Genomic DNA, 24,151 nt, shown 5'->3' on the forward strand with positions numbered 1-24,151 from the left:
ACATGCATGCATATGTAATAAGACACACACTTATACACATGCAAACATACATACCACACACACGCTCACACAATGCATGTACACAAAAAGACACACACATACATGCTCACACATGCATGCACACACAGACACATACTTATATACATGCATGCACACATGCATGCTCACATAGACACACACATGTATATATGCACATTCACACACACCTCACACGCATGCACACACACACATACTCGCGCGCACACGAGTATTTGCACGTATTTACACGTATACAAATGTCACAGTGAAATCAATTATTGTGCATAATTGAGATATGCTAACTGAGACCTTGATAACAAAATAAATAAATAAATGTCCCTTACTTTGTGTAAGTTAACAGCGATTTTCACACATGACTGGAAACAACCTACTTAGCTTGGCTGAAGCCCTGTACGTGTAGGGAGCGACCCAGTGAAAATGGAGTAAGCGAGGGAATATCACAAGAGTCAGGGAAATGGCACGCACTTCACAAATTTAGGTTTTACATTCTGAATCTTTTCTCTAAAAACAAGACAATAAAAATATTGTTCCTTGATTTTTTTTTTATATTCAGAAAAAAAGTTACAATTTCCCTTGTACATGAAAGTTCTGTATTTCATAAGCTTCACTGGTCCCGGCTCAGCTCAGGGAACATTGCATTTTAATTCCTATGTGTTCTTTCAGGACGCAGGCTGTAGCCACATGCACAGCTTCGCCACATCCCTGCGCATGCGTCCGGGCAGGAAGGCGTGGTTTCAGGAGCCCTGCCCACATTGGAGCTTCAAGGCCTCGGATGAATGATGGGGACAGAGGATACAGCACCGTGGGACTCACTTGCTATCATCATAACTACAGGCAGCATGGATGCCTTCCGATGGAGCACAGGGACTTTTGAGATGGTTGCTACATGCCAATCTCTATAAGTGACACATATGTGCTGAGAAGAACCATCCATTTTAGTCCTTACATGGATTTTTCAAAATCTAGTACCGCTCCCTCCTCTTCCATTTCAAGATGGTTGTATTTCCCCAGACTTGGGGAAGGAGAAGAGCCGCCCCATTCCTTTATCTGGCGAGGATACCCAGGCATCTGAGATCCAAACCATGTGCAGGATGACAACAGTTAAGTCTGCACTGGGCGGCGTGGCGGCTCGGAGCCGAGAGCAGAAAGTGTAGTTCCAGGGTCTAATCCGACCGCTATGCTGTGTTCTTTGCAAAAGGTTGCGAGGCTTTGGCCTAATAAGCATAATCTCATTACACTGCAAATAAAAGTTTCCTATTTATCTCCAGATTTCAAATGAATCTAATAAGGCTTATGATACAGTCACCCAATACCCTAATCATATTTCTGCCTATCTAAAAGCAATCAGTAATTGTGTTACGGCAGAACGTGCTGACAATACCTCTGACACAGAGAGGAGAATGAGAGCCCAGCTGTACTAATTAAATTAAATGCTGGGCTGATGGAATACATTTGCCTCAGCCGGGAGCATGGGCGCAGAATTAATAAGCATTACAGCTCTGAGCGGGAGATGGTATCATAATGGAACCGAGGTTTTGATGTGGAGAGCCCCATTCAGATTCAATGCACCATCGTGCACGGCGGTGACAGCTGCTTAGAGAGGTGCAGAGCCTCAGACAAATTGCACGGGAACTTTGTCGTTTGCATGTTCCTCGCCGAGGAGCACGGCATTCTGCATCACTGTGCAGCCTCCGACGCACCCTAGTCAGCCTGAGTCGGTAGCTGTAGCCCCAGTCTTCCCTTTCCCAGCATGCCTGGGCTCACATGCGGTGAGCCTCTGACCTCGTTTCCCACGTCATGACCACTCTGTGCCCACTTTCTACCTCAGACAGCAAACACGACCCAGGGACTTGTAGGCAGATAGAGTTGGGTCAGTGTTTGAAAGGTGTTTCTCCTCATCCTTCTCTGAAAGCCAGGGCCCCAGTGAACCAGTTGTACAAGGTCACCCATGCTGTGGGTCACTGGAACCCAGTGACATCCCCAGCCGACAGCTCTCCATCAAGCGAAGACCTCCGTCGCTGGACCCAGCCTGCTCTGCCAGCCCAGCCCAATCCCTTGCTCATAAATTAGCTGTGCTATCTTGCCGGCTGCAGTGTGGGGTTGCTGTACCAGCCGGCCAGGCAGCGTTCATTATCATGAGGATTTTGACAGGATATTAAATTTACTAATCCTGAACTTGCCGAACTGACCCCTCACTGGGAACAGACAATGCTGGTGTCTGCCTGAGCAATGCTGTCTGTTTTCTCTCTCCCTTCTGCCTCATTTCTCCGAGGATACCACACGTGTTCCTGTCCTTGCAACTCCGGCCTCCCTCAGGTTTACAGGGCCACACACATGATCAGAATCAGCTGCCAGGCCATTTCCCTACTGGGCAGCTTCCTTCCTGATTCCTTGCTAGGCACAGTGACCAAACACGGAGCTGCCACGCACCACCATCCTTGTGGATGTGCACATAGAGGGCAAAGCATCCGTGCACCAGACACTGAAGCTATGACTCTCTGGGCAGGCTTGATGCTCTAACCTTCACTACTGTTGCTTTGACACAGACAAACCAGCATGCTTGCCACAGGTTAGCCACCACCCCCATCTACATGCCCAATAATCATGCATACACACAAAGCCATGTGTCCTTCCATCACCTATATAAACATTCCACGTGCACACTCATGCAAATACCCTATGTATATACCCACATAGACAATACAAGCACACCATACATAGCACACATGGACACATGCATGCTCATACACTATATACAACACAAACACCACCCATACATATCCACACACATATATACATTCATACACAAACACATCACACACATATTCACATTTTCTCATATAAAAACATAAATATATCACACACATCATAATGTGTGTATATATTCCTACATGAACATACACATACATCCACACACCATGTATCATACCCACATATGTATACCCAAAGACATACAATTTCACATTGTCATACAATATACGTCACACACATCAATCCAACATGTATATTCCCTCAATTTTCACATACATGTACATAAGATATATACACACATCACACTCATACACTTATACCCACACATTCTCTCATACATGCATACACAACATATACCACACACTTCACACCCACATATGTATGTAGTTATACCTCCTTATAACACATGCACATGTATGTATACACATATCACAGTTACATGTATTGAACACATACATATTCATCTAAACTCAGTGTGCAGAGACTCAGACTCCTCATATACATATATACAAACAACTCACACACATGTACACACTGAGGCACATAAACACACATCAAACTTTTGTACTCACTCACAAAACTCACACGTACAGGTTTACACACATGTTCCAAATGCACAACGTGTGCACATCACATATGAGTACATATACTTACGTTCTAACACACACACATACATATGTACACATATCCATGCATACACATTAACATGGGTATACACACTCATAGATACACATGTATACATACATATCCAAAGCTGCACACATGCACACGTTATACCCTCATGTGTTCTCATGCTGGAATAGACTGACCCACAATCATGGGCACACATGCTTATTTATTTCTACATGTGCATAAAGCATGAATTCCCCTACACGCATGCTCACATAGTCCGGCCATCAGTTTGGTACTAGGCGTGTTCTCTGGTCACCTGTCCTCTAGCCTGAGGCCTCTACTCTGCACGAATCCACTGGTGCACATGGCGGCTTCCTTGGCTGCCACCTCTTCCTGTGTTCTCACGCCCTCAACAGTCAGACATGCACACAGATTGGAAAAGCAATTGCCACTCTTTGTTTATGTCTCTATAAATAAACCCCAGTATATCAGACCCTCGGAGTATTTTTAGAAAGTTCTGGATACTACAGCGGAATTCAGCATCTTGCCCATTCATAAGCTTTCTGCGCTTCAGAAAGACAAAACCCGCGGCAGATTTCCACCAGCCTTCAGCCAGTTTGCTTTCTAAATAATTCAACATTAAGATCCAGTCAACTCTCCTACCTCCTCGAAAAACTCCTGCAAACAGTGCCAATTAAGTTGCTGAAAACAGCCGATTTCCACTGATACTGTACAGATAAAGCTGACCATTAAATTGCAATTTGCCATCGCAGCCAGCGGTGGCTGCTGACAGCCTGCCGGGCTTGTAATCTCATTTAACCCCCTCCTGTCAGAAGCGGCCCACCCCTTCACATAATGCCACCAAATTAGACTCGACAGGGCGGTTGGAAAGCGAAGCCTCTTTAGCTAAAAGTCAGGCCGCAGTGGGCAGCCCTGACCTTCAGTGGCCCCATTGGCCTCAGTTCTCCAGGGACTCTGGAGACATTTGCTTCCAGAGACAGGCCTGGTGACAGAGGGGTGGGGCGGGGCTCTGGCCACAAGGAGCTTGCCTTTCCCTGGGGGCAAATTACAGAGAGTTTTTTCTAAACAATGGAGGGAAATTTCACCTGGGCCTTTCAAGTCTTTCTTTGGTAATAAAAGACGAATCAGGTGCTTCTGTTCAAACCACACTGGCTCAATATTTTCCTCTGCCTGTGGTGTCCTCTGACTTGGAGCCAAGGGAAGCCTCTGCTGGAACACAGAGCCCTCCAACCCCCTCAGGCCTCACCACCTGCATTTTAGATGAGGCCATCTTAGCTGGTGGCTGGCGTCTTCAAAGCCACCCCAACTGGCATTTACTGCAGTCCAATTTTCAGGAGGGAAGCAGCTGCCTGGGGCCCCTCACCCCATGGTCCCCTGCCACCCACCCATTCCACCTGTTTTGTTCCGTGCCCAGCAGAGTCCTGACAACCCTGATTTCATAGGATAGTCCTGCCCGCTTCCCGAAATCAAAGCCCAGCCCACAGTGTTAATATCCAACAACAACCACGGGTCTGGAATTTAACCCGTGACTTTATAACATCCTATTAGAAAATAATTCTTCCTCTTCTTTCTTCTTTCTCCATTTCTCTCTGTCTCTTTCTTTTCTTTCTTTTTCTTTTTTTTTTTAAACAATCAGTTAGTAGTCTAAAAGAGCTTCTGTGAACACACAGGATTTCCCCTCCAAACCCCACAAGGACAAATTAAATGTCAAGGTCACATCACATGTCAGAACAGCCTCTTCGCAAGCAAATGCATTTTTTTTTAATCTGAAAGAAGACCCCAAACAATACGGTACTCGAAAATTCTGTCCGACTTCTCATCGCGCCCCCTTCCCTGTTTGAATCTAGAAATTAGGTTGTCATTGCACAGACGAAAAACTTCTACATGTACACATATAGTTTAGGGAGGGAGATATAAGAGAAATGGGGGGGGGAGGAATGGAGGGAGGGATGGAGAGAGAGAGAGAGAGAGAGAGAGAGAGAGAGAGAGAGAGAGAGAGAGGAGAGTCTTAGCATTGCTTTGCTTCTCTTTGGGAAGCAGTATGCTCTTGAGAAGCAGAGAAAGTTCACAATGCTTGTGGGGTCTGGGGTGCACTCCGGTTTCCCACTGCATCCCCATGAAGATGCTTCTCCTTATGCACACCGCTGCCTACCCAGGCTGATAGTCCCTCTGCCCACACCCTTGGGTGACTCACCCTTCAGACTCCCAGAGCCTCACAGCAGGAAGGGACTCTCAGCATTTCTGGAAGCTGCTGCCCTTGGCTGGGTGGTGGTCGTGGTGGGCAGGTCCCTGCTTCAGAGGCCGGTTCGTCCTTGTTGCCGAGGGCCCCCCACCCCTCAGCCTCGTTTCTCTCCTCCTTGACTAAAAGTTAGCTGGACTTGCAACTGAAGCCACCTCAATGTTTATGCGACTTCCTGGGGCTGCGGTGGAGTGAAGCCCTGCCTGCCCAAGCCTTTTGCAATGGAGTGGTTTATTTAATTTGTCAGTATAATGGGAGCAGCTGAATGAGAGACAGAGAATGCACTGTGGTATAAAAGAAACAAAGGGTAAAAGTACCACTATTTTGATTCTCTTTTTAAAATTACTTCCAAAGTGTGCTGTCTATTGTGAAGAAGAATGCTGAGCAAAGCCCGGGCGGGGTCTTGGCAATATTCACAGAGCTTATTCACCCACGGCCAGCCCTGTCTGTACATTCAGAGGTAGAATACACTTATAAATGATGTATTGGAGGGACTACAGCTCCCATTGTGCTTTCGGCGTAAACAAAAAAGGCAGACAGGAGCTGACTGGCATATGGGCAGCGAGGCCTGGCTGGACCTCCAGCCATTCCCTACTCTGTGAGGGAAAGCAGGAACTGGGATGGCTCGAAGGGCAAGTTATTCCTGAATGCTTCACTCCTGTGCTCTCCTCTCCACCCACCAACCCTGAGGCTGGCTGCTGGGCCTTCTAGAGCATTCCACTGGGCAGCACTGGCTAGGTTATATCTATCCCCCTGCCTGATGTAAACGGTGTCTTTTTGCTTGACTCTTCTGGTAATTTCCAGAGTCTCCTCTTGGGGGATACCTCTGTTGCAGACAGTACCCACAGGTTTCAGAGCACACGAGTATGGCTTTGGGGCACCAAACGTGCTGCTGAGACTGGAATGGATCCTGTAGCCTAGGCTAGTCCTTCCTCAGAAAAGGGCCCTTCGTGCTTGTCAAGCTGGTAGCTGCATGGAGTCTCTAAGCTGGTACCTCTAGCAGCTGACTGCCTCCCAGGCAGACAGTGCTTCCTTGTTCGACTACAGGTATAGCAGCCGTGTACTGCCTTAAAACAATGGCTCCTGGTTTGTAGGAGGGGCTGGACTGTGCCATTAACAACTTCACAACCTTGGTGCATGTTATTTCTTCGGATGAAGTGTCTTCCCACCCTTAGCACAACAGAGGAACCACTGGTCCCTTCCCTGTGTCACTGCCCTGTAATAGATGCCCAGTCTCTCTCTGGTTAAATACTTCTCTTGCTATCATTCTCAAGGGAGTGGCTGGTCCAGGTCAGCTGTTTCTATCCACAAAACGAGCCAGGCTAGGTTGGGGATCATGCATGCTTAGAAGGGAGCTTGCAGGAAAAATATCAAAGAAGGGATATGACTCTTTGGGTCACAGGGAGAGGAAGTGAACTGGTTTGCAGCATTTGACACTCAGGGAGCTTGGCTTTCGTGATCAGCAAGAGTTGGGCACAGACTGAGGCACGCTCCATCTCTACGGAGAAAAGAGTTCCAAGAATGTGCACACTTGACAAATGGAGAGGCTAAACCTTTCAGAGCAGAGGTTTCCCAGGCCAGGGCTTAGCAGGGGCCTCAGGCACCTAATCTCTGGGCTTGGTTTATCTAGGCTCTGGCCATCCTGTTTTAAGTCTTCATTCCAGCAGAGCAAATGAATGTTGCTGAGGCTGGAGAGCCCCGGGCCACAGCAACACTGACACTCCCTGACAGCAAGACAGGGCATGAGGGTCTCCCCAGTTTTTGATGACCCCACTCCACGTGCAATCCACTCGCTCCCTCTGCCACCCTCAGAATCTCCTGGATGGTCTCTGAGGCTGATCGGTGGCTTGATTTTGTCACAGGACATTTCTGTTCAAGGAAATATCTTAAAATTATTTACGTCCTCTTACCAAACTAAGATTCACCACAATGCACTCCCAAATGAGAATTCTTTGAAGTGTCTTCAAATCTTGGAGAACTCAATGCTTGCCAAGACTATAGTAATGTCATTTTAGCACAATACTCTATGGAAAAGCTATACAACTACAGCGAAAGCATCAACAAGACACACTAGAAGTCCTGTAAGGCAAACCCAACCTAGCTGTGTGTTTGTGAGATCAGGCCTTCCTGACTATCAGACCCTCCCATTTCTCCATGCAAGACATAAGACATGGCAGGACAAGGCCTTGGGATGGTCAGCCAGAGCCCATAGTAGGGCTCCTTTCAGTCAGACAGGGTGGCATTTGTGTACGTAGGGGTTCTAAGGTGGAGGCTGTCATCGAGAGGGAGGTGTTGACCCACCTCAGTGGTTGGACGGCTTAGATGTGCTTCTCTGGTCAGCAAGCCTTTTCACTTGCACACCAGTCACACCGTTCGCACATGAGCGGGTAGAGGGAAGCAAGACACAGCCTGCAGCACACTGGGCCCCATGACTCCAGTTCTCCAGAGAATTCCTTACAGCATCAGGTTTTATAAAAAGTTCCGAATTGCTGCCAGTGTGACTGATGTGAACATCCGAGCCCACGTTGTTGACCTCATGTGGAACCAAAGGTCTCAGGGGCCATCGACTTTGCCTTGACCTTGATAGACATAACTCTGGAACACAGAAACCAAAGTAGGGTGTGTGTGTGTGTGTGTGTGCGTGTGTGTGTGTGTGTGTGTGACATAGACAGACCCAGAGGGAGTCTAAGAGATCTGTAACGTGCACATTTGACAGAGGGGGAAAAAGGAGATCTCAAGAAACTTGACTTGCTCCAGTTTTTGGTAGATGAAGAAGGGCTAGATCTCAGGTTTATTCAGCATGGAATGTAAAAATATAGTTGGCTCTTAGTCTCTGTGGCTTCCTCACAGAGCATTCAATCAACCACGGATGAAAACTATTTGAAAGAGAAGACTTCTCCTTCCTAAGCATGTGTGGATATTCATGTCCTTATTCTCCGAACTGCAGAGTGTAAGGACCCCCGTGTAAGGTGTTCACACTGCTTGGCAACTGTCATTTCAGGTGCGGGATGCGGGTGTGGTTTTTATCTTTTGACACTGGAGCATACGTGGGGTCCCGCATCCACCTTATTCCCTTCGATACTAAGGGTGACTGAATGTAACCTTTGAAAAGTAGAAATGAAATATATTTTCATCACGCTGGGTACACAGACGTTACAGGACTCATCCCTTATTTCTGTGAGCTTTCCATCTTGCTCAGAGAATGCTCAAATGCAGAGTGACCCGGATGTTTTTCACTGCACGGAGACACAAAGACGCCCCATTCGGGGACAGGGAGGTACTGTGAGAATTTGAATTCACTGAAACCCCAGTCTGTTATCAAAGGCTGAATGTTGAACTCACAGGGCCCTCTCCTTGTAGCAACCTAACCCCTGTTCAGCTGCTCAGAATTCCTGACACAGCAAATCCACATTTAGACCAGGCAGAAAGATAGCCAGCCACCCACGCACTTCACAGAGAAGTGGGGTCTCTGAATGTTTAAGAGGAGAATCTTGCCTTCCTGGCTTAACCATGAAGATCTTTCAGGCGCCTGAGCAACCCACGGCCTCACGCAGCCACCCTGGAATTTAGTCCCCCCCTTATTCGCTCTGGCATGCTCAAATGAGGGCTTCGGTTCTCCCAGAAGAGTAACTGGGGAGGAGGGGACTGGCATGGTTGTTGTGGGCTTGCAGGCACCACTGGGCTGAACAGCTAACCTGCGGAAAACAAGGTCCCTCCCCTCCCCCTTTTTTTCAGCTTTCCCTTTTATGATTATTTTTTTAATATGCTTTAAAATTCCTTGCAGTCTTCCTTCCTAACTGCACAATATCAAAAGCGCTCTGTTCTAATCCTCTCCTGGGCTGCCTCAATTAATCACTTCTTTATTACAGAACTTGGCACGCTGCCCTGTGCCCACCAGCAAGCACTCGGCTCCCTCGCTCTGCCTGCTCAGAGCCCAGGCTCCTCCTCTCTCCTGGCTGCCTGGCCCCTTCTCATTTTCTTTCCTCATTTAGAAGGAAAAAAAAAGCTCTCTATCTCATTTTCTGTTTTGTTCTCAGGCCCCCTAAAATTTGGCGTATTCTTTCACTGCCTTGGTAAGTATTACTTTGCGCTGGCTTGGACTCCTGCGGCAGCTGTGGCTCTTGGTAAGACATTGTGGTTGTGGGCACTTGTGAGCACTCTCTGAGTGCCAGCTGCTGGGACTGCGAACTGCGGAACCCTCCAGAACTCTGTGCAGAAAGGTGGATGTCAGCGCCACCGGCTGCTGCTGCGTGGGAGGAAAAGTGACGTCAGCCGTGATAGCCAGTCACGGGGAAGGGGGTTAGAACCCAAGACTGGCTCACTCTTGGTTCCTTAGCAACCTCTGCAGCCTCGTGTCTCCTAGGTAACGTCCGTCCTGCAGACCGGACTCTGTGAACTCGAACTCTCTCCTGCCAGGGCTGGTACAGATAACTCTAGGGGAAGAGTCACCCCAAGGTAGCTCAGCCTGGCTCTCCTCCATAAGACACGTGTGGTGGTTTGGATAAGAATGGAACCCATAGGCTCGGGATATTGGAATCCTTGTTCACCCGGGAGTGGCACTTCTATTCCTTTGAGAAGGAGTACAAGTTGGAGTACACATGGATTTGATAGAGGAAGTGTGTCACTGAGGATGGGCTTAGAGGTTTCCAAAAGCTCATACCTGGGCCAGCTCTCTCCCTCTCCCTCTCCCTCTCCCCCTCCCTCTCCCTCTCCCCCTCCCCCTCCCCCTCCCTCTCCCTCTCCCCCTCCCTCTCCCCCTCCCTCTCCCCCTCCCTCTCTCCCTCCTCCCTCTCCTTCTCTCCTTCTCTCCTTCTCTTTCTCCTCCTCCTCTCCTCTCCTTCTTCTTCTCCTTCCCCCACCTCTCTCTCTGCTTCAGCACCATGTGTGCCACCATGCTCCCTGCCATGATAGTAATGGACCAAACCTCTGAAACTGTAAGCCAGCGCCAATTAAACACTTTCTTTTATAAGAGTTGCTTTGGCCATAGTGTCCCTTCACAGCAAAAGAACACCGACTGTGATGGTTTGAATACGCCTGACCTGTATAGAGTGGTACTCTTAGGAGGTGTTGGAGGATGTGTGTCACTGTGGGGTTGGGCTTTGAAGCTCCACCCAGTGAGGAAGAGTCAGGTTTCTCCTGGCTGCGGTTAGATGAAGATGTAGAACTCTCAGCTCCTCCTGCACCATGCCAGCCTGGATGCTGCCATGCTCCCACCTTGATGATACTGGACTAAAACTCTGAATCAGTAAGCCAGCCCCAATGAAATGTTGTCCTTTATATATGAGTTGACTCGGTCATGGTGTCTGCTCGCAGCAGTGAAACCCTACCTAAGACAGTGGCTGAGACAGCTTGCCCATTGCTTTCTGTATGGATGGCTCCACTGGCCACACTGAGTGGTGCAGGGGTTGTGCTCACCAGGAGCAAAGTGTGGTGCTCGTTGCCTTGCAGGCAGACTGTCAAAGAAGAGACCTCACTGTGAATCAAATGCATGGCTGACTTGGCAGACAGGGTTGTCCCTTCTCGATTGTCCCAAGACACAGAAGCATTCTTGGTGACGTTATTTAGCAAGATTGTCTTCTCCTGTAGTAAAGATAGACTCCGACACTAGCTTGGGGACACTCCCAAAGGACAGCTGTGTCCTGGATACCTCGTTTAGCTGTTGGTAATATCTGATCTACAGGTCTACGCAGCTTTAATCTGAGGTCTAAAGAAATGAGGGGGGGAGTTGTGGGGGTGAGTCAGCAAAGGCTTCCTCACCAATATGCTCAGCAGGCAAGAATAGACAAGAGCGACTTCATGGAGTGCTTGGTACAAAAGCACTTGCCTACCTTCTCCCAGAACTATGGGAGCTGGCAGAGCCTCAGGCTGGCCCTCTGATTGACACATAGGCAGCCATCTTCCCAGGGTCCTCTCATACTCTCCATATGTGCACACAAACGAGGAAGCAGATATGGGGTAGCCATTCCTTAGTCATCTCAGAGAAGAGCTTGTGAGCTTGTGACTGTCCCAATAGTCTTTCTCAAGTGTCAATAAGAAGCAGATGTCTTGCTGCAGAGCCTCCCTGGGCTGCCACAGGGTCGATGAACCAAATTGTGTTCATCACATGGTGTGGCAGAATTGGAAACTCAGTAGGTGGCATCACTTCTGAGATCACACAGCTAGACACAAGGCACTGAGACACCTACCCCGGTCACTCCTGTGTTGGGTGCTTCTGAGGGCTACAGATGATGGTCTTGGGTTGAGAATATGCTGGTCTCAACACGACTCCTTCCCTGTAGAGGTCCAGGGGAAGCTTTCTGAGGTGGTGTGCAATCAATGTTCAGTAGGTCAGATTCCCAGGGCTCACCCTGACACTCCTACCCAGCTTGGTTGTGTGCTCAAGCTGACAGAAGAAGTTGGAATACATGGGCTCCCATAGCTCTGTGGGCTTCGCATTTAGAGATGGTGTCAGACTTCAGGGTCATGGGAGGAATATCTAGAAATGGAGACATGCCAGAGGTCTTGAAATAACCAAGACTGTCATGATAGAGACCACATGATAGAGATGATGGTTATTGACGGTAGGGGGCTAGGGGCTCTGGCGAGTATATCTCAGCTGCTAATACAGCATGACCATCATGCTCGATGGAACTGTAGCATGTCCCCTGAGAGACCCCAGCCCTGTAGTCACATGATCAGGATAGTGAATGACAGTGGCAGCACTCAGCCAGCCTTCCAGGGGGAATCTATGGAAATACGGGAAGGAAATATGAAATGTCCTGACTCTGGAGTAACATATGGGCTACTAATGCCTCATGGGGGGTGGTGAGAAGGCTGCTGGCCATTCCAAAAACCACGGGGTGGTCCCACAACAAAGAATTATCCAAGCGCTAAGCTGTGGAAGCCATGCACCACTGCAGACATGCGCTGCTATGGAATGCTCATCTCGCTCCGCCCTCCCAACCTGTAGGGTTGTACGAAGGTGCATTTTCTGGGGGCGTGTTCACATTCTTAGGCTCTGCCACGATCTGATGGGTGAACATCTGGTTGTGCTATGTAAATGCAACTGCCTTCTTCACTGCAAAACCTCTTAGATACATATTGCTCGGACTACACGACTGTGTGAGCATGCTCCTCTCTGCACCACAATACCCATTGCGCATGTCCCTTCTGCAAGCCAGCATTCAGATCTGCTGCCTCTGAGCTAAATTAATACATTTTAATGCTTCAACCCATAAATCATTCATCCCAAACTTCTCATCTCTTATGAATAAGTTCATCATCTTCATTCACATTTTGTCACAAAAATTAGAAGTTTAGCTTGTTGAAAATTCCCCCGAGTTCCTCTTGTCTTTTCTGTTGCACAAGATGCTAAGCCAGAAGACCCACGCTCCTTCCACAGCAGAGGAGAGGCTAGGGCATGGCACAATCAAGGCAAACTGCTTAGGAAAATAAGTCCTTTATTTACGGGAATCACCAATAAGTAGACCGTTCGTAGGAAACAAAAAATGTCACAGAGCTCACCAGGGTCAGAGAATGGGAGTCTGAATTATATGATCTCTGCTGAGTTACTGTTCCAAATTACAGCAAGGCTTATGTCCCATGAATGACTTGTTAGAGTGGGCGAGTAAGGCACTATGTGAGAGCCAGCTGCTCTTGACATCATTTTACAAGGGGGTCTTTAAAGAAAGCATCCTTGCCATCAGTTTGAGCGGGTGCCAGCGTTCTTGGCAGCAGCATGCGCTCGGTGGACAAAGTATGCCTTGCCTGAGGACGCTCACACAGTCTCAGGGAGGAGTTATCTGTAAAGAGGCTCAGACTGGCCTGGGCCTGGCTCAGTCTGGCCATCTCCACGCAGCTCTCTTGTGGCGATTAGTCACGAGCAGGCACAGCCTCCTTTGAGATAGGAGGGTTATCCAAGAGACACTTTGGTGATTCAGAAAGACCTGAACCGAAGGAAAACTGCCATGCAAACAGAGATCTGGTTTAATTTTTGAAAGAAAAAACCCTCCATTTAAGAATAAACGAAAGCAAAAGCTTGAAACCAATTTATATGTTTGCTGTCTTTGAATCATTTTCGCAGTTTGAAGAAAGGAAGAGAGGTAAATTAAAGTTGTCCCAGGGTATTACCCGTAAGAGGTTAAAGTATGTTCTAATGGGCAGATTAATTCTGTGGGGAAATAACATTAAATCTTTCTGAAGGCTTGAAATTTCTCAAAAGCATTCTTACAGCTTCCTCGCATTGCAACAAATGCAATCATCTGGCTAGATAATCTGGCGTCTTAAATGACTTTGCACTTAAGCCCCGTCAATTTGATCTTCCCAGGTTAATTGATTATCTCAACAAGCTTTCTTGCCAGAAAAGATCCGAGTGCTTACATCTTTTCATTAATTCCCGCTGTTTGGTGAGAAGGTGACAAGCAAGAAGAGGTTGCTTGGCTTAACTCCTTCATGGCCCTGTCTCTAGGGAAGCCTGGGAGGGCAGTCTGTGCTAACTGCAGTGTCAGCATGCCACCATCCGTGTGCTGAACACGATGACCGGAAGGAAGCCTCCAGTAGAGCTGAGCCCTGGGGACTGAGGGTGGCAGTAACCTCCATGTAGTATTTCCCAGGGCCCTGGCGGCTGGCTGTGCACCGTCAAACAGCTGATTATCCTGGAAGAAGGCTATCTGGGGCTTTCTGGGGAGGCTGTGTGTGCCAGCAATCATAAGGTGGCCACTGGGTTCCACTCTCATGGAGCATAGCTAGGGCAGCGGGACCTGACTCAAGATCAGTGTTTCTGTAGGCGAGAAACGAATGTAGGTATCACTAGATGCTCTGATGAGACAAAGGGAACCGCTCAAAATGGACCTAAGAAAGACTGGGACACTTGAAAATACCCTGGGTAGCACAGCACTCTGAGGCTAAGGCCCATCCCTAGAATGAGCCCAGAGATTGAGGCCTCTCATTCCCTCCCCGCACGTAACCCTCATGTTCTTCTACCTTCTCTGTACTTGGCTATTAAGGACTAAGGTGCAGAACCTCCAGAAAGAAGCTGGAGCCACCGCACTTGGGCCACGCCCCTTAACTTCCCATCAGCCACTGCGGTCAGTGCTCGGCTCTTAAGGAGCAAAAAGTAGACCCCAGGGCTACAGCATTTGGGTCATAACCCTTATCTTCCCACCAGCCAGTGCCTATCAGTTACCCATCACTTAGCTCTGGGAAGATTCCTGTTGTTTGCACTTCCCGGGCATAGCTGGAGAGCAAAGAAAGGAGAACAAGATGGATCCCTTAGCCCTGTGCCAACTGCACCTGGGAATCTGGGACACTGTGGGTGGGGCCCTCGGCGTGTCCATCCCACATGGAAGCAGCCCTACCACCCAGAAGCGGAGGGGGAGAGGTCACAGCTTTGTTTACCTCACACAAGAGAGGCAGCAGCAAACAGGCGTTAATCATGGTCATTAGCCCAATTGCACCAAATGCTGCTGCTGCTGACCGCTCACTCCCAAGTGCCTTTTGAATTCCCGTTCCCTTTCTCTTCCTCTTGGAAAAGAGGGGAAAGTGACAAAATCATTAGGAACCATCTAGGGTCTCCCAAATTAAAATGTGTGTAAATTAAACACACGTGAAGTGCTCAATATGTGGCAAATTAGCACAGAGAACACGGAGCCCGTGCCTCGAAGTCCGCCTGCATATGCCAACCTGACAGCTCTTATTGCCCTCGGCAGAAGTATTTAAGCCGCCAGGAATCCCCAGTGTCAGGAAATGTCAGGGCCCTGTTATTAGACACGTTTAATTAGGATCTACCCCGCTGCTCCCAACAAGTATTTAATTAACTTCCAGGCAGGGCAATTAACTTCAGATGGCGGCTGATTTTCTTGCTCACCTTCTGTTGACACCTGGCCCTCGCCGCGTCCCACTTCGCTGACAGTGTAATAGATAGCACCCTTAGTGTCAGGGTGCGAGTCTGAAACCCAGGACTCGCTATGAACAGCAGAGACAAGACAGCGCTGAAGGTTACTTAACAAGAGAGGGAAAGACCACTTGACCTGACTCTCTCATGCACAGGGGTCTGTCTTTCCTCAGTAGATGAGGCTATGTCTCCATCTTGCTCCAAGAGCATGTTGGTGGATGGCAGACACTTTGACCTATACCTTATTGCTGTGAGGATGAAGAGAGCTGAGGATGTGGCCCTAGCCATGGGCCAGCCCAGGAGCCTTTGCTGATGTTCAGAGAGTTGCATTTTCAGCCTCTTGCCTCCTGGCTGTGATGTCTCTATCAAAAACAATGGCTCTTCCCCTAATCACCACCACCACCACCACCACCACCACCACCACCACCACCACCACCACCACCACCACCACTACCACCACCACCACCACCATCATCATCATCGGGTACTGGGTCTGTAGCTCTGTAGTTTTCAAAGAGAGTTTAGTAGTTGCTATACTCTAAATAAACCCGTGTCCATTGCTGTGTAACATGTTCACAGTAACCAAGGATGTAGATAGCTTGAGTGTCCACTGGTGGATGGACAATAGACAAAATATAGTCTACCCAAGCAGTGACACATGATTCAGCCTTATTAATAAAGATATTTTGACCCGTGCTGTAGAATGGAGGATCCCTGAGGGCATCGAAGAATCAATAAACTGCCGGAAAGGACACAGCTTCAGGGATTCTACTTACATATATCTCTAAGGTGGTTGGGCCTGGAGACAGGTTAGAAGGTAGTTTTAGGGTGAAGAGACATGGAGGTTTGGTGTCTACTGGGGACAGACTTTGGAAAGATAAAGGGAATTCTTGAGGAGAATGGCAGTGAAAGCCATGCCCTTCATGGCTGTCCAGAAACAGGCTGCTTGAAATGGTCTGGTATTTTGGGGGATTTTCTGTCCTACATGGGAAGCCTGTGGATTGTCTACTCTCAGGGCACTTAATTACCACACGAGAGGGGCAGCTCCTGGTCACCAAGAAGGTTCCTACCTTTGACAGTTGCACTGGGGAAAATACGAATTGCTCTCAGTGTTCTGTCGGATGTGTTTTTATTGCTGAGATGACGTCGGGTTGCTAACATTCTGTGGCACGTCTGGGAGTTTACCAAAAGCACGTGAATTCCATTGGCTTCTTCAGTGTGGGGCGATATGTCTGTGTCTGCCGTCTACCACCATTTCCTGTACAGCCAACTCACTCTGTCACCAGATGAGTCAAGAGCAGATGGCTCCCCAGGAAGACACCTAGGTGCACACTGGGATATCCTGAGAGTGTCCCCCACCAGTGTGCGTGTTCTTCATCTGTCCTGCTTTCCTGCGGGAATGGGAATGAAGTCCCGACCCCCCTGAACGCAGGAAGTGGACTACTGAACCGATTCGTTGGGTTCAACGCACTTACTGAATACCTTCTGCTTGCGTGGCCCCACATTACATGCTATGATTCAGACATCCATCTGATTCACCAAGGCCTTGCTCTGCAGAAACTTTCTGTCTGGTGTGGGTGGACCTGTGTATGGATTGGTCACTGTCAGGAGACAGGACAACATGAGTCAGTTCCTGGCCATCAAGTAGGGCTCAGATCTTCACATTGCCAAAAAACCAGGACTGTCTTAGAGAGGGAGATAGATTATATCTATATCTATGTATCTATGTATCTATGTATCTATGTATCTATGTATCTATCTATGTATCTATGTATCTATGTATCTATGTATCTATGTATCTATCTATCTATCTATCTCTATCTTCTCTATCTATCGATCTATCTCTATCTATCTATCTATCTATCTATATCTATATCTATCTATCTATCTATCTATCTATCTATCTATCTATCTATCTATCTATGCAAAGGTGGAGTGAGGCTGTGTAGGTTATGCTTCTGATCCTTGCCAACTGGTTTACCTGCGATCAATCACCACTCAGTCCCAGGGTTGGGGAGCACACACTTTGCTCACAGGGTGGCCCATGGGGCATGTGGACCAGGAGCCATGGGGAAGGTCTATGTCAGCTTCCACAGAACAGTGCTGGCTCCAAGTGAGCAGAGAGGCTTCTATGACTGTGCTGGGCTCTAACAAGATCAAAAGCAATAAGCCCCCTCTCTCTTCTCACTCACCGAAAGGACACCATGCCACAGACTATTCAAAAACCACCTGGCATTCCTACTGGGCATCTAAGCAGAGGACTGCCAAGCTGAGGTGTCTAGGGGCCCGGGCTGAGAGATGGGCCCTGAATCCCACCGAGAAGAGCAGACCCAAGAGCTGCATTAGTCAGGGACTTCTGCCTCTCATTCTTTTGTACCTTATTGAGTTCTTAGAAAACATCACCCACTGCTCTGAGTGTCAGACGTGGCCATAACACCAGCCTCCCTCCTCACACAATGCTTGAAACTATGTCTGTTTCCATCGCCAGGTACTAGAACATGGAGGCAGGAGAGGTTACACAGAGAGTCCTGGGCCAACCGGCTCAGCACCAGCAGTAACAACACTCAATCTCTACAAGCCATCTTTGAGTCGTGTGAGGCAGAGGGGTGCCAGAGAGCAGGCATTTCCTTCTGAAGACAGGCTGATAGTTCGCTTAGGAAATACCTGAAACTTACCAGGTTCAGAAACTGAACAAAATCTACGAGTCTCAGGAAATCTCTGAAACTCTTAAGGTTCTCAAAGCCCCTTCCTTGGATTATATGCATAATAAGAAGTACTGAGGAGAACAGATCTACCAGCCACAATGCCTGCATGTTGAGTAGGGACCTCCTGAGATGCAGCTGTCCTGAGGAGTCACCCAGGCTACGGTGGGGCTGGCTATTTGGTGAAGCATTTGCCTTTGGGTTACCCATGCTCCTGTAAGTAACCCAAATAAATTCAGTGATTCATTAATATGGATGTGGTTGGAACCTTCCTTTCTTCCTCCCTCTCTCCCTTCCTTCCTTCCTCTTTCATAAGGTCATTGGTGCATTATCTAGAATAGAATTTGTTCATGTCTCACCAGAAATAGTCATCCAACAGGTACCCACAATGGCCAGTGTCCTACTTTCAGATATATAGTTCAGAATGGACCATGGTGGGTTGAAGTTAAGGATGTGTGCCTGCACATTTGCTGGTGTGTGCGTGTGTGTGTGTGTGTGTGTGTCCATGTGTGTGTGTGTGTGTGTGTGTGCGCGCGCGCACGCGTGCATGTGTGTGCGTGTATGTGTGTGTGCATGTGTGCATGTGTGAGTGACCTCATATGATGCTGTTGCTCATAGCAAAGAATAAATCTAAAATTCCATGGAGGAAGGTTTGGATTTTTGGTTAATGGTGCTACCCTCTGCATCATGCCTGGTTCCCAAGCAACGTGAAGAAACACGAGCTGTGCTCACATGTGCTGACAGAAGAAGGAGGCTGTCAGGGAAACCCAGTGCAGAGCATTTCTTCTCAGGAGTCATAGTTGTCCTCGCTGTTGCAGAAAGTGGCCATGGGAGCCACAACGCTGCCCATCCCCCTTCCGCAATCAACAGGGGATGTCAATTGTTCAGTGACCTTTAGACTGTTGAGAAACCATAAAGGACTCTCCTACTGTCAGCTAGGAGGTACAGAGAAAGAAAGTTATATTTAGTCTAGTATTTTACCAATATTGATCTCCTGCACTGTAATTTAGAACAATGGGGACACTGAGAAATAAACTACTGTATTCCATCGTGGGCACGCATTATGCATTATGCAGCGTGCACGGTGTTGGTAGTGTGAGCATGCATTATGCAGTGTGCACAGTGCTGGCCTTCTGGATCATTTAATGAAACGGAACGCGCGTGTGTTTTCTGTGTAACACTCCTAAGTCTGGGCCAGCTGCTGGCATTTAAGCCTGTGCACTCTCAGAGCCAGGAGATGTTCTAGTGTTCTCTGCTGTGACAGCCCCTGCCTTGAGCGTCCTTCGACCCTGTTTCCACAGCCTCTTCTGCACCTTGTTCTAGGAAAAGTCAAGATGCCAAGCTCCCAGCTGTACAGCATTCCAGCAAAGAGTTCTTAACCCCGTCCCTGGTTGACTAGTGATTCTCCACGCCCCCTCTTCTTTTCTATCTTATAAAAATGTTCACTTATCGATGGAGAAAAGGAGGTTACGCAATGTGTGCTTGGATGTCTGTGTGCTATACCAGCCTGTTGGTGACTAGAGAGCTAGAGCCCTGGATGTGCTTCGCACAGTGATTCTTGGCTAATGGATCCCAACTGGCATTTGAAGTATGCTATGGGAAGGAAGCATGGAGTCCAGACTGTGCCTCTTAAACTGTGGGTTGCAACCGCATATGGTGGTCGCTGCAAAAAAAAGGGAGAGGTCAAGACTAAAAGATTTCCGAATGCTCAGTGACCAAAATTACCTCGAAATTAAATGTGTGATGAATCAGTGGTTGGCATTGTTCCCCCGTGCTCACCTGTATTGTGCTGAGTGACCTCACTATATAGCCGTGTCTCTGAGCATCCAACATGTCCACTTTGCAGTGTGCACCCTGCCACAAACCCCAGTGCCAATGAGGTTTCACTGTGTGAAACCCTTGGCTTAGGTTCAAGAATTCTGTTGTGAACGGCAGTCTTTTAACTGCGTGTACGAAGTGTTTGCTCTTATATAAGCATGAATGGTTTGATGACAGCAAGTAAATACTTCTAATATTTGCCTAGCATCCTCAGCATGAAATGAATGCATCAGCCGTGGTTCATCCTCCGTGTCCATCTTGGCTGGACTTAGGAGACACAACGCTGGGCCTGCCTATAGGGCAGGTTCACTTGAGAGAAGAAGCAACCTGAATGCGGTCGGCACCATCCGTGGTCTGGGCCTGGGCTGAGTGAAAGAGGAGAGAGTCAGCCGAATGGGGTGTCTGCCCCTCTCTGCTTCCTGACTGCAGAGCACTGTGAGTGGCTGCTGCATTCTCTGCTGCCACACCTCTCTCTCCGCGGCGGACTGTACCCTCAAACCGTGAGCCAAAAGGACCCCCTCTCTCCTCAACTTGCTTTTTGTAGGCTGTTCTTTCAGAGGATTCAGCATAGATTCCAGCACCCACGTGGTTGCTCAGAATCACCGGTGAGTGACTCCAGTCCCAGGCGATCTGATGCCCTCTTCAGGCATCCACAGGCACTGAAGATACACGGTGCACATAATTCCGTGCAAACAAAACATACACGCACACACTGTCTCAGTCAGGGTTTCTATTCCTGCACAAACATCGTGACCAAGAAGCAAGCTGGGGAGGAAAGGGTTTATTCAGCTTACACTTTCTCCATTGTTGTTCATCACCAAAGGAAGTCAGGACTGGAACTCAAGCAGGTCAGGAAGCAGGAGCTGATGCAGAGGCCATGGAGGGATGTTACTTACTGGCGTGCTTCCCCTGGCTTGCTCAGCTTGCTCTCTTATAGAACCCAAGACCACCAGCCCAGAGATGGCACCACCCACAATGGACTGGGCCTCCCACCCTTGATCACTAATTGAGAAAATGCCTTACAGCTGGGTCTCATGAAGGCATTTCCTCAAGGGAGGCTCCTTTCTCCATGATAACTCCAGCTTGTGTCAAGTTGACTCACCAAACTAGCCAGTACACACAAAACACACACACACACACACACACACACACACACACACACACACACACACACACGTTTTAAAAATTATTAAAACCAGAGCTTCCAGGGACTAAGCCACTACCTAAAGACTATACATGGACTGACCCTGGACTCTGACCTCATAGGTAGCAATGAATATCCTAGTAAGAGCACCAGTGGAAGGGGAAGCCCTGGGTCCTGCTAAGACTGAACCCCCAGTGAACGTGATTGTTGGGGGGAGGGTGGCAATGGGGGGAGGGTTGGGAGGGGAACACCCATAGGGAAGGGGAGGGGGGAGGGGGATGTTTGCCCGGAAACCGGGAAAGGGAATAACACTCGAAATGTATATAAGAAATACTCAAGTTAATAAAAAAAGTAGAAATAAATGAAAAATAAATAAATGAAAAAATTATTAAAACGAGAAAAATATTTTTAAACGATAGCTTTTGTAAGTTGTTTATTATAAGGAAAGTGACGACTAAAATACATTTGACTCATGATGCATTAGGATGCTCAGTTTTCAAAGCTGCTGTTTCAGGTGGTGACTCAAGCCTCGTGTGAACTTTGGCTTGGGATTAGAACAGAATTTCCAACTGGCCCCAAGCGCACTTCTGCTGCCTGGTTTTGCTCGTTAACACAAGGCAGCATCTTCTGCTTGTCAAATAGAAACATCGCAGCGCTCCGAGAGAAGGTCGAGAGAAAATTCTATATCCCGAGGTGTCGATATTCAGCCGAGGTTTATTTACACAAAACCAAACAAGCAAACCCACGTGTTAGACGTGTTAGTGTGCATTCTTACTCGGGTTGTGGTAAACGGCGAAGTTATATGCACACCAAAGAAATTTTAAAATAAACTTACAGATCATTGCCAGTAAGTGTGTGATGCGTATAACTATTTTATGGGCCTCTGTGCCTGAGATCATGCAAACATTTCTCTGAAGGAGAGGGGTCATGAGCGGAAGTCTTAAGAAGCCCTGGTGTAAGTGGGGACCACTGAAATCAGGACACAGGAGGATCTCACAAAGGGAACACCACTGATAGCTCATAATTGCACAGTCTGTGAGTGTGTGGGTGTGTGTGCTGAGAAAAATCAATTTTCATTTCCTGGGCTGTAATGGCTGTTTCTTTTTACTCTATACTTTCTGTCTGGCTTCTTCTTCTTCTTCTTCTTCTTCTTCTTCTTCTTCTTCTTCTTCTTCTTCTTCTTCTTCTTCTTCTTCTTTTTAAACAAACATGAATTTGTTCTACAGTTAGAGTAAATCCTACTACACACAAATGCATACAGATTATAAACTGGTCTGGAAGTGGTGTTTTATTGGTTCCTGAAAGAAGGCAAGAGATTGGGATTAACGCTCAGGTATCTGGAAACTGCGAGCAGGCAGAACCTTCCACCTGTCCTGTCGGACAAGGGGAAAGGTGCCAGGGTGCACAGGGGTGAGCATGAGTGTGTGCGTGCTCAGTTAAGTACTGGGGTGTGGGTCAGGAGGAGGACGGTGCCACATGCTCTCTGAACCATTCTTATTAGTACCCATCTGCTCATGCTGACATTTACTGAATGCTCCTCAAACTGACGACTCATTTTCCTTTGCATTTAGCTAAGCAACAGGACCCGTAAGATAAGTTTGTTGTGCTCCTGTCAGCTTTCTAGTATAGCTTAGAGTAAAGCCTCAGCCACGCAAATCTGTGTGCTCGGTGGAATACCTGCCCTCCCCCGGAGGAAACCCATGTCGCTGCTATAGAACAGAGGCCATAAGCCCACAGCACGGGGCCTCCACGTGTACAGTCCTGGGCCCTTTTACCAAGTTACTGGTGGGTGCCAGGGGGAGATGGGGCTCCTGGTAGCACCCATCAAACCCAGTTTATAGCAACAAGGTCCCATCCGTGCAGAATGCCCAGATGAACAGATATGTTATAAGGTGGTATCCTGGGCAGATTCCGACCCCCTGGTTAGCACCATCAATCCACGGCATATCCACTGGTTCTGAAACACGGCATTAGAAAAATTTGCAGGACACACCCAAGCCTGGGCTGCATAGAGCAGAAGGTGGCTTGTCCTTCCCTGATGGCTCTGGATGCTCAGTGCCTCAAGTCACCACCCAGAGTGTGAGTCTGCACAAAGGGGAGAAGAGAGCCACTTGAATTTATTTCTTTTAACAGTTTTTTTAAAAAGCCCTTCTATTGACAACTAATAAGAGACTCAGGTTTTGACCCAGGCCTTCTCCCTCCTAATGCAGCTGGACCTGCAGCCAGGGCATCACTAGGAATGAGTCTCAAGAGTCTGGGTCTTACACACTTTAGCCACATGCCAAGTATGGGCCCTGTGAAGTTTGAGGAGAATATCCTGGTAGTACTGGAGGAAAGGAGAAACCAGGGGCGTGGGGACGGGGACACCAATGAAAAGGGGTTGAGATGTGGTGGCTGGCTGAGCATCAAGGGGAAGGTCTCCATTAGCTGTGAGATAGAAGTACACAATCAGCCCCTGCTGACATCTTGTGCGGGCTTCTTGCACCCTGACTACTGCCTGTCTGTCCTCCCATTGGGAGGAAAGCCCCACTCTCCTAGCTGAAGTTGCCATTCGTTTGGGAATACACGTTATTGTGGCAAATCCAGGCTGAAGGTTAAGTGCACCCCGAATAAAGGACAACGCCCCGACCGTAAGATCAACGCCGTGGGTGTTTGCCCTCCTGCTTTCCCGGTTTAGCAAAGGTGTCCATAGGGCTTTGCTCCACCTATCCCTCATGCTGTCCTCAAGAGGCAGTGTGCACAACAGAAGCACCTTATAACAGGTAGGCATGTTGTCGAAGGCTTCCTTCGACTTATGCTGCCTGGCTCCTGCATACAGCCCTGACACGTACAGACCTGGGATGTGCTGTGCAGACAGCGATCAATGGTGAGCAGCCTGACTGCTCCGAAGAAGAAAGCAGGCAAGCAAACCCATCAGCTGATTCGGGACGCCTGGTTAAAACCTTTAAAGGCAG

General features: G+C 48.2%; 1 protein-coding gene across 8 annotated transcripts in view; it reads right to left on the minus strand.

The window, feature by feature from the left end:
• LOC102553495 (uncharacterized) overlaps positions 1-24,151 on the minus strand; it is a 510,601-nt gene that overhangs the window by 106,442 nt on the left and 380,008 nt on the right. For 6 of the 8 annotated variants that reach the window (XR_015640100.1, XR_015640099.1, XM_087589473.1 and 3 more), the window contains exon 1: positions 5,618-5,896. The exons of 1 other annotated variant lie outside the window; for it this stretch is intronic. The gene's annotated coding sequence lies outside the window, so the exon portion shown is untranslated. Of the gene's footprint in view, positions 1-5,617; positions 5,901-24,151 lie in introns of those variants that run through there. One more of the 8 variants, XR_015640101.1, reaches the window with a different exon arrangement.

The sequence above is a fragment of the Rattus norvegicus genome, chromosome 16 (genome assembly GCF_021556685.1).
Source record: "Rattus norvegicus strain SHRSP/BbbUtx chromosome 16, alternate assembly SHRSP_T2T, whole genome shotgun sequence".
In the NCBI taxonomy this organism is placed as follows: domain Eukaryota; kingdom Metazoa; phylum Chordata; class Mammalia; order Rodentia; family Muridae; genus Rattus; species Rattus norvegicus.